The sequence below is a fragment of the Physeter macrocephalus genome, chromosome 1 (assembly GCF_002837175.3).
Source record: "Physeter macrocephalus isolate SW-GA chromosome 1, ASM283717v5, whole genome shotgun sequence".
Taxonomy (NCBI): Eukaryota; Metazoa; Chordata; class Mammalia; order Artiodactyla; family Physeteridae; genus Physeter; species Physeter macrocephalus.
This window is the reverse complement of record NC_041214.2, coordinates 141,075,753-141,083,770: the sequence shown is the minus strand read 5'-3', so window position 1 is coordinate 141,083,770 and position 8,018 is coordinate 141,075,753. Positions and strand designations below refer to the sequence as shown.

At 37.6% G+C, this 8,018-nt stretch overlaps 1 pseudogene; it reads left to right on the top strand.

Annotated features, from left to right (window-relative positions):
* Nucleotides 1-1,391: 1,391 nt before the first annotated feature.
* LOC102994374 (40S ribosomal protein S2-like) lies at nt 1,392-7,291 on the top strand (annotated as a pseudogene).
* The last annotated feature ends 727 nt before the right edge of the window (nt 7,292-8,018 follow it).

Below are 8,018 nucleotides of genomic sequence, written 5' to 3'. Positions count from 1 at the left end.
TGTGTTTAATATTGTGCCAGTGATCTCTTAGGCTGTCTTCATTTCTTTTCATTATTTTTTCTTTATTCTGTACTGCGGAGGTGAATTCCACCATTCTGTCTTCCAGGTCACTATCCATTCTTCTGCCTCAGTTATTCTGCAGTTGATTCCTTCTAGTGTATTTTTCATTTCAGTTATTGTATTGTTCATCTCTGTTTGTTTGTTCTATAATTCTTCTAAGTATTTGTTAAACATTTCTTGCATCTTCTTCATCTTTGCCTCCATTCTTTGTCTGAGGTCCTTGATCATTCTCATTATCATTATTCTGAATTGTTTTTCTGGAAGGTTGCTTACCTCCACTTCATTTAGTTGTTTTTCTGGGGTTTTATCTTGTTCCTTCATCTGGTACATAATCCTCTGACTTTTCATTTTTTCTGTCTTTCTGTGAATTTGGTTTTTGTTCAACAGGCTGCAGGATTGTAGTGCTTCTTTCTTATGCCCTCTGGTGGATGAGGCTTTCTAAGAGGCTTCTGCAAGATTTCTTATGGGAGGGACTGGTGGTGGGTAAAGCTGGGTGTTTCTCTGGTTGGCAGAGCTCAGTAAAACTTTAATCTGCTTGTTTTCTGATGGGTGGGGCTGTGTTCCATCCTTGTTGATTGTTTGGCCTGAGAAGACCCTGCACTGGAGACTACCCAATTCTTTGAGGGGGCTAATGGCAGACACTGGGAGAGCTCATGTCAAGGAGTAATTCCCAGAACTTCTGCTACTAGTGTGCTTGTCCCCGCAGTGAGCCACAACCACCCCCCGCCTCTGCAGGAGACCCTCCAACACTAGCAGGTAGGTCTGGTTCAGTCTCCTATGGGATCACTGTTCCCTCTCCAGGGTCCTGATGTGCACACTACTTTGTGTGTGCCCTCCAAGAGTAGAGTCTCTGTTTCCCCCATTCCTGTCAAAGTCCTGCAATCAAATCCTGCTAGCCTTCAAAGTCTGATTCTCTAGGAATTGCTCGTCCTTTTGCTGGACCCCCACGTTGTGAAGCCTGACTTGTGGCTCAGAACCTTCACTCTAATCGGTGGACCTCTGTAGTATAAGTGTTCTCCAGTTTGTGAGTCATCCACCCAGTGGTTATGAGATTTGATTTTACTGTGATTGCTTCCTTCCTACCATCTCATGACAGCTTTTCCTTTGTCTTTGGAAATGGAGTATCTTTTCTGGTGAGTTCCAGTGTTTCCCTGTTGACGATTGTTCAGCAATTAGTTGTGATTCCGGTGCTCTCACAAGAGGGAGTGAGCACACCTCCTTCTACTCTGCCATCTTGAACCTATCTCCTCCATCCCAAGGGACTTTTCCAACCTAAGAAATTGACATCCTTGTTAGAAACCAACCTAACATTCAAACATGTGAAAACAGACATGAAAGTAATTAACCCTCATGGAGCCATCATTGCCCTCTTAGGAATAGTTGTTGGGTGGATAAATCTTCCCCCTTCCATGCCACAGGCAGCCAGTTCTAAGAGGCATTCCATAAGGCTCTTCAAAAGGTCACAGGTAAGATCTAATGCTAGTCAACCTTTGCAGTGACCAATTCAGTAACTAATCCTGAGGTAGGAGATAGATGGGCCCCAGGCTGAACAGCTGGAGTTTGTCCCCTGTGGACAGAAACTCCAAGATGAAGAGGAGGAGGAGCTAAGCCCTACCCAGATAAGAGACCACATATTTCTCACTCTCGAAATCAAGGAGAGCTTCCCGACTACACATGCATAGAAAGGTTGCTTGGAGCTCAAAAAGGGAAGGGGCACCACCCCATAGTAGTGAAGTCAACTATCCATAGGCCTCTTTGTTGGAATCCATCTTGGCTAAGAGATGTGCATGCATACATGAGAGGACCCTGAGACAAACCAAATACAGACTCAGAACCAGGCAAAGCAAGATGATTGGTCAAAGGAAACCCTGAAGAAATGGCCCATATAAATGATTCAAAGTACCATGAGGGCACGACTCTCTCTGAGTCCACTCATCTGTCTATCCACACGTACCCTTTCTCCTTCTAATAAACACTTTACTTGTTTCACTTTTTTACGTCTCTATGTGGAAATTCATTTCTACACAGCTGATGGGCCAGGGCCTCGTCAGTGGCCACCGGTTCCTGGTGGTCTAGTGGCTAGGATTTTGCACTCTCACTGCCATGGCCTGACTTCAGTCTCTGGCTGGGAACTGAAAACCTGCTTCAAGCTGTTGCAGGCCAAGGTCAGCCAAGATCAATACTTGTAATATTTTTCTCTTATTCCCTGTCCCTCAATCCTGTTCTTTGTGATGACTTTTCAAATATACTTCCTGTACTACAAACCTTTGTTTTTGGCCCTTTTTTTTTTTTTTGACCAAAACTATACCTGCCTTCAAATACTTTAGCAGATACCATATATTAAATATGTTTCAGAAAATTCATAGAACACATTTAGCATAATGGGAATTCTAAGAAGTCCAACAGCTAATAAATATGTTAAATTTTAATTTACTTTGTTTAAACCTGAAGTTTTCTACTGTTTTTAAATCACAAAGTCTTCCTTTCCTTGACATAATATCTTTCAACATCCTGACACTAAAATCATGTTAATGACCAGGAAACTGACGATGTAGTTCTCTTATCATTCCATCATATTATTGTTCACTGAGACACACTTCTATTATATTATTGAGAACCATGATTTTTGCTGTGGATTAAGCAAATCCACTCATATATCCTATATGTCTTTAAGGACATTATTTGAAGGCATTCATAATTCTACCTTTAGTTGTAAACACCAGCTTCAAAATCTGGGAAAAGATGATAAGAATTAAAATTAAGTTAAAAAAAAAAGAGAGATAGTTGAATGATTATTATATGTAAGGTCAATTGAAGAAATTAAAAAAAAAATTAAGACCATTTCTTTCCCCAAGAAATCACAAATATTAAACAAACAGTCAAATTTATGTTCATTAGTATTAGATGTTAATAATCATGTTTGCTTTTCTCCAGACAGCTTAGCCTTTCATGCTCCTTTGGAATCACGTTATTTGTTTTGTCAATGAAATATGAGTATCACTGATATACCTTATTTTTCTCCATACTCGATAATTGTGGAGCACAAGTTGATATGAAGGAGTCATATGACTGAAACAGCCTACATCAAACAAACAAACAAAAAAGCTTTTGTTAAGTCATTAAAATCCTAACGCTAGTTATTGCAGCTTGACCTAGCATATCTTGACCTATGGAATAATTTGAAAGAATGATAGAATAAATGCAACCAGATTAAACCTAAGATAACTTCTAAATAAATTATTAATTCCTTCTCATGAAAATATTTTTTGAGTGTTAATTACGAGACAGGTCCTCTTGTGAGCACTGCAGTTTGAATGGAGATCAAAACAATGTTTCTGTTCTCATGCAGTTTATTCCTTAGAGGAACACAGACAATAAACTAATAAATATACAACCACCAAACAAGGTGGTTTTAAATTACTTTTGATCATTAAGAAAAATAGCAGCAGGGACTATAATGGAAATGCTGGGGGTCCAGAAGCAGGGAATTTCAGTTACTCCTGGAAGGCCTCCTGGACAAGAGAGTGTGATCTGAATGATAAGAAGTGATATTCTCCTCTGAAAGAAACTAAGACTCTTAGGAGAAATGGCTAATTCTAGGGCTGGAGCAAGGGAAATACAAGATGAGTTTGGAGCCTCATGTAGTACCTCAAAATAAGGAAGTGTTCAAAAAAAGATTTTTAAAGGATGAAGGCATTCAAAGAGTTACTGGAGACAGTCTGAAAGAGTTCCCAAGCTTAAAAGAAATTGAGCAACAAATAAATAATGTATTACTGGATTATAACTTAAGGTGTAAGTTACTTATTGAATCCATAATGGTGTAAAAAAATGATTGAATAAATAGAGAAGGGAAATATTTTCCTTACAGAATAATTCTACATGATAGAAAGATAGTGTTATGGTCTGAATTGTGTCTCTCCATAATTCATATGTTGAAATCCTAGCTTGCAGCACCTCAGAATGTGACTGTATTTAGCAATAAGGCCTTAAAGAGGTGATTAATGTAGGGACGGAAAAACAAATCTCTTCCTCTCTCCTCTTAAAACCAATGTCTGTGGCTAGCAAATCAAACTGATAAAAGATTAACAAAAGAAAAACAATGTTATCTATACAGATTCTCATGGGAGTATGCAAAGTAAAACATAACGCAAGGAGGCAGCCAACTTATATAATAGTTTAGTCTAAACAAAGGGAAATGGAAGTTTGGGCTTCTGGGTTGAGAAGGCAAATTATGGGAGGGTGAGGGAAGGAAATCTACGGTAAATAAAGGTTGTCTTGAAATTTAGATTAGAGTCTCTTAGATGACATGAGGTGTCCCTGGACTAGCCGTTTTCCTGGTATAGAGATATCTTTACAAATAGAAATTTTCCTTATAAATGTAAATTTATTTTATAAAAGGAGACATTTATAGTTTACTTTTAAGTAGTTGGGGAGAAGTAAATAACTTTTGCTGCGTCTGCCGGTGCTCAAATGGCTTTATCTCCACGTAATTCATATGCCAAGGAGTCATATTTTAGGGTGGGATATTCAAATACATTTCATTAAATTAAAATGAACCCTTTAGGGGGGATCTTAATTCAATCTGACTTTATTAAAAAAAAAGAGATTAAGATACACAGAGAGAGATGTCAGGGGCACAGGGGCACAGAGGAACAATCATGTAAAGAGGCAGCAAGAATGTGGCTATCTGCAGGCCAAGGCGAGAGACAGCCTCAGGGGAAACAAACCCTGCCAGCACCAGCACCTTGACTTTGGATTTCCAGCCTCCAGAACTGTGAGAAAATACATTTCTGTTGTTCAAGCCACCCAGTCTGTGGTACTTTGTTAGGGCAACCCTAGAAAACGAACATATATATGTATATACATAATTTTATCTATATCAGTATCTATCTATATCTAATCTAAAAAGAAACAGAGGGACAGAGAGAAACAGAGAAAGAAAAATGATCCACCTCCCGGAGGCAGAACTTAATCTTCCACCCTGAATGTGGGCAGAACTTAATAGCTTGGTGCCACAAAAGAGAATATCAAAAGGAAAAAAAGAAATAATAACTTTACCATGGAGAAACCTGGCAAACACTACCTTAACCAAGTGATCCAGTTTGACATCACTGATAGTGTTGTATTGCTGACACATACCTACTGGTCGAGGTAATGAAAAGGGCACTCCATCTCTCTTCTTTCCCCAAACCCCCTAACTCCTGTCTAATAATGAGAAAAACATCAGACAAATACAATGAAAAACAACATACCTGACCAGAACTCAAAACCACCAAGGTCATCAAAAGAAGAAAACCTATGAAATAATCATAGACCAGAGGAAGCTAAGGAGACATGATGAATAAATGCAATGTGGTGTCCTCAATAGAATTCTGGAACAGAAAATGGAAATGAATGGAAAAACTGGTGAAATATAAGCACATTTAATAATGTATCACTATTGGTTTCTTAGTTGTGACAGTGTAACATGGCTACATACAAAGCTATATGCAATGACACAATCTAGTCAAATTCTGATGTCTTCCAAATAAAATCATAACTAATTATGGCTAGGATTGAGCTGGTGATAATTTATAGAAAATTGTATTATTTGCTGATGACCAAGTGATCAATATCTTTCTAGCTCAGATCTCTTTTCTGGAACAAGAATCTTGCATGAGAAAACTAGGTAATTTACTTCTATATTTACTGAAATACTCTACTGCAAAGATTCTGTATTCAGGGACATCTGGTGCAAGAGGACATCTTGGTTCAAGATTTCTCAGCCTTCATCACATTTTGTTACTTTAATAAAATGAAGTATATTCCTTTGTCTTCCTCTCAATATTCTGCCTAATCTAAAAATGGCCCTCTAGCCCTTCACTGGCTGAATAGAAATACCATCATTTTATTCAGAATGAACATAGGCCAATGGTTGTACCTCTAGTTACATATGATCTTTGGAATGACTGGTGAGCGCCAAAGAAGTAATATATCTTTATCATAACTAGTCTGAAGATACTTTTTCATGTCCTTGGTCCAATAATTCTAATAGGTATATCACTATTTCCCACTCAATCAAATTCAAGCATGAACCTCATCTGAACCCCTTCTTATCCAATGACCCATACACTTGATTCTTCACTTCTAAATATTCCTTCTTGTATTTATTGAAATAAGTAATTTATTTTCTTATTCAGTTCCTCATTTCTCATTTTCCAATATGTTTTTATTGAAGTGATGTATAGATGTGTGCATGTGTATATGCTTGTCAAAAGGGTTAAATTTAAATAAATAAATGATGGAGATTGTACTGACTCTATGATCTAACATATTAATATAAAATTTGAAGCTTTCTCTGCCCCTGTGTTCAGAACAGTATGAAATTTCAGCTACTATGACAATATTCTAATTACCTGTTTGACTTTCCCAATGTTTTAACACTGGGCTACTCTTGTAAGACTTTTCAACAAATAGCAGTTCCTACACATATGGCTCAGAAATCCTACTTTTATAAATGAAAGAATAGAATTAATTTTCTTTCCTGCTTAAAAATTTACTCCTTCAATGAAATCTACACAGGTATCTTTTATTTAGTCCCTGGAGGAGATCTATCGCCTTTCCCTGCCCATCAAGGAATCTGAGATCACTGACTTTTTCCTGAAAGTGTTCCTGAAGGAGATTCTGAAGAGTATACCTGTGCAAAAGCAGGTCTACACTGGCCAGCAGACCAGGTTCAAGGCATTTATCACCATTGGGAATTACAACAATATGTTATTCTGCATGTTAAGTGCTCCAAAGAGGGAGCCATTGCAATTTATGGGGCCATTATTCCAGCCAAGGTCACCATCGTCTCCGTGCAACAAGATAGTGGGGGGACGAGATTGGCAAGCCCTGCATTGACCCTTGCAAAGTAACCCACTGCTGTGGCTCTGTGCTGGTATACCTCTTTCCCACCCCAGGGGAACTGGCATAGTCTCAGCCCCTGTGCCCAAGAAGTTGCAGTTGATGGCTAGTATCAATGACTGCTCCATCTCAGCCAGAGGCTGCAGTGCCACCATGGATATAACTTCGCCAAGTCCACCTTCCATGCCATCTCCAAGACCTACAGCTATCTCATCCCATCCTCTGGAAAGAGACTGTGTTCACTAAGCCTCCCTGTCAGGAATTCACTGACCATCTTGTAAAGACCCACACCACAGTTTCCACATAGAGGACCTAGGCTCCTAGGCTCCATACATTTTTTAAGTAAAAGAAAAATAAAGTAAATTAAGCTTGTTTTAAAAATAAGTAAAACTTCACACCCCATTTAAGTCACTATGCTAAATCTAAATAGAAGTGTGTTAAGATGGGTTAATATTGTTATTATTGTTGAATATTAAAATGAGTGTGGTCTTCAATATTCTGTAATAACTTATATGGGAAAAGAATCTGAAAAAGAATGGATATATGTGTATGTATAACTGAATCACTTTCCTGTACACCTGAAACTAATACAACATTATAAGTCAACTCTATTCCAATATAAAATAAAAATTAAAAAAAATCATGCCATAAACAAAAAATTAAAATGTCAAAATAAATAAAATGAGTGTGGTCCTTTGTTCACTTTAGGCACTATATTTAAACAGGAGTATGATTCAAATTAACAAAAATCTAAGATAAATTGTCTATAAACAAAATCAAGGAATGTTTGGCAAACTAGTAAGTTTAGCCTATTGGGGAGAGAAATTAAAAATTTAAATCGTAGTGAACAGAACCTAATTTAATGTAAGACAATATTCAAAATTGGCTTCCTGGGCCCTTAAGGCTGTAACTCAAATTTGTTTTGGCACATCCAACACTGTGTAACCATATTTTTCATATGTTTAGGCAGTGAAACTTGGCAAATAATTGATAGTAGGTATGATTGATTTTAAGGTACCATATGGCAACATACCAATAATTTTAGTTCCAATAAACAGAATTTAAATAAGAGA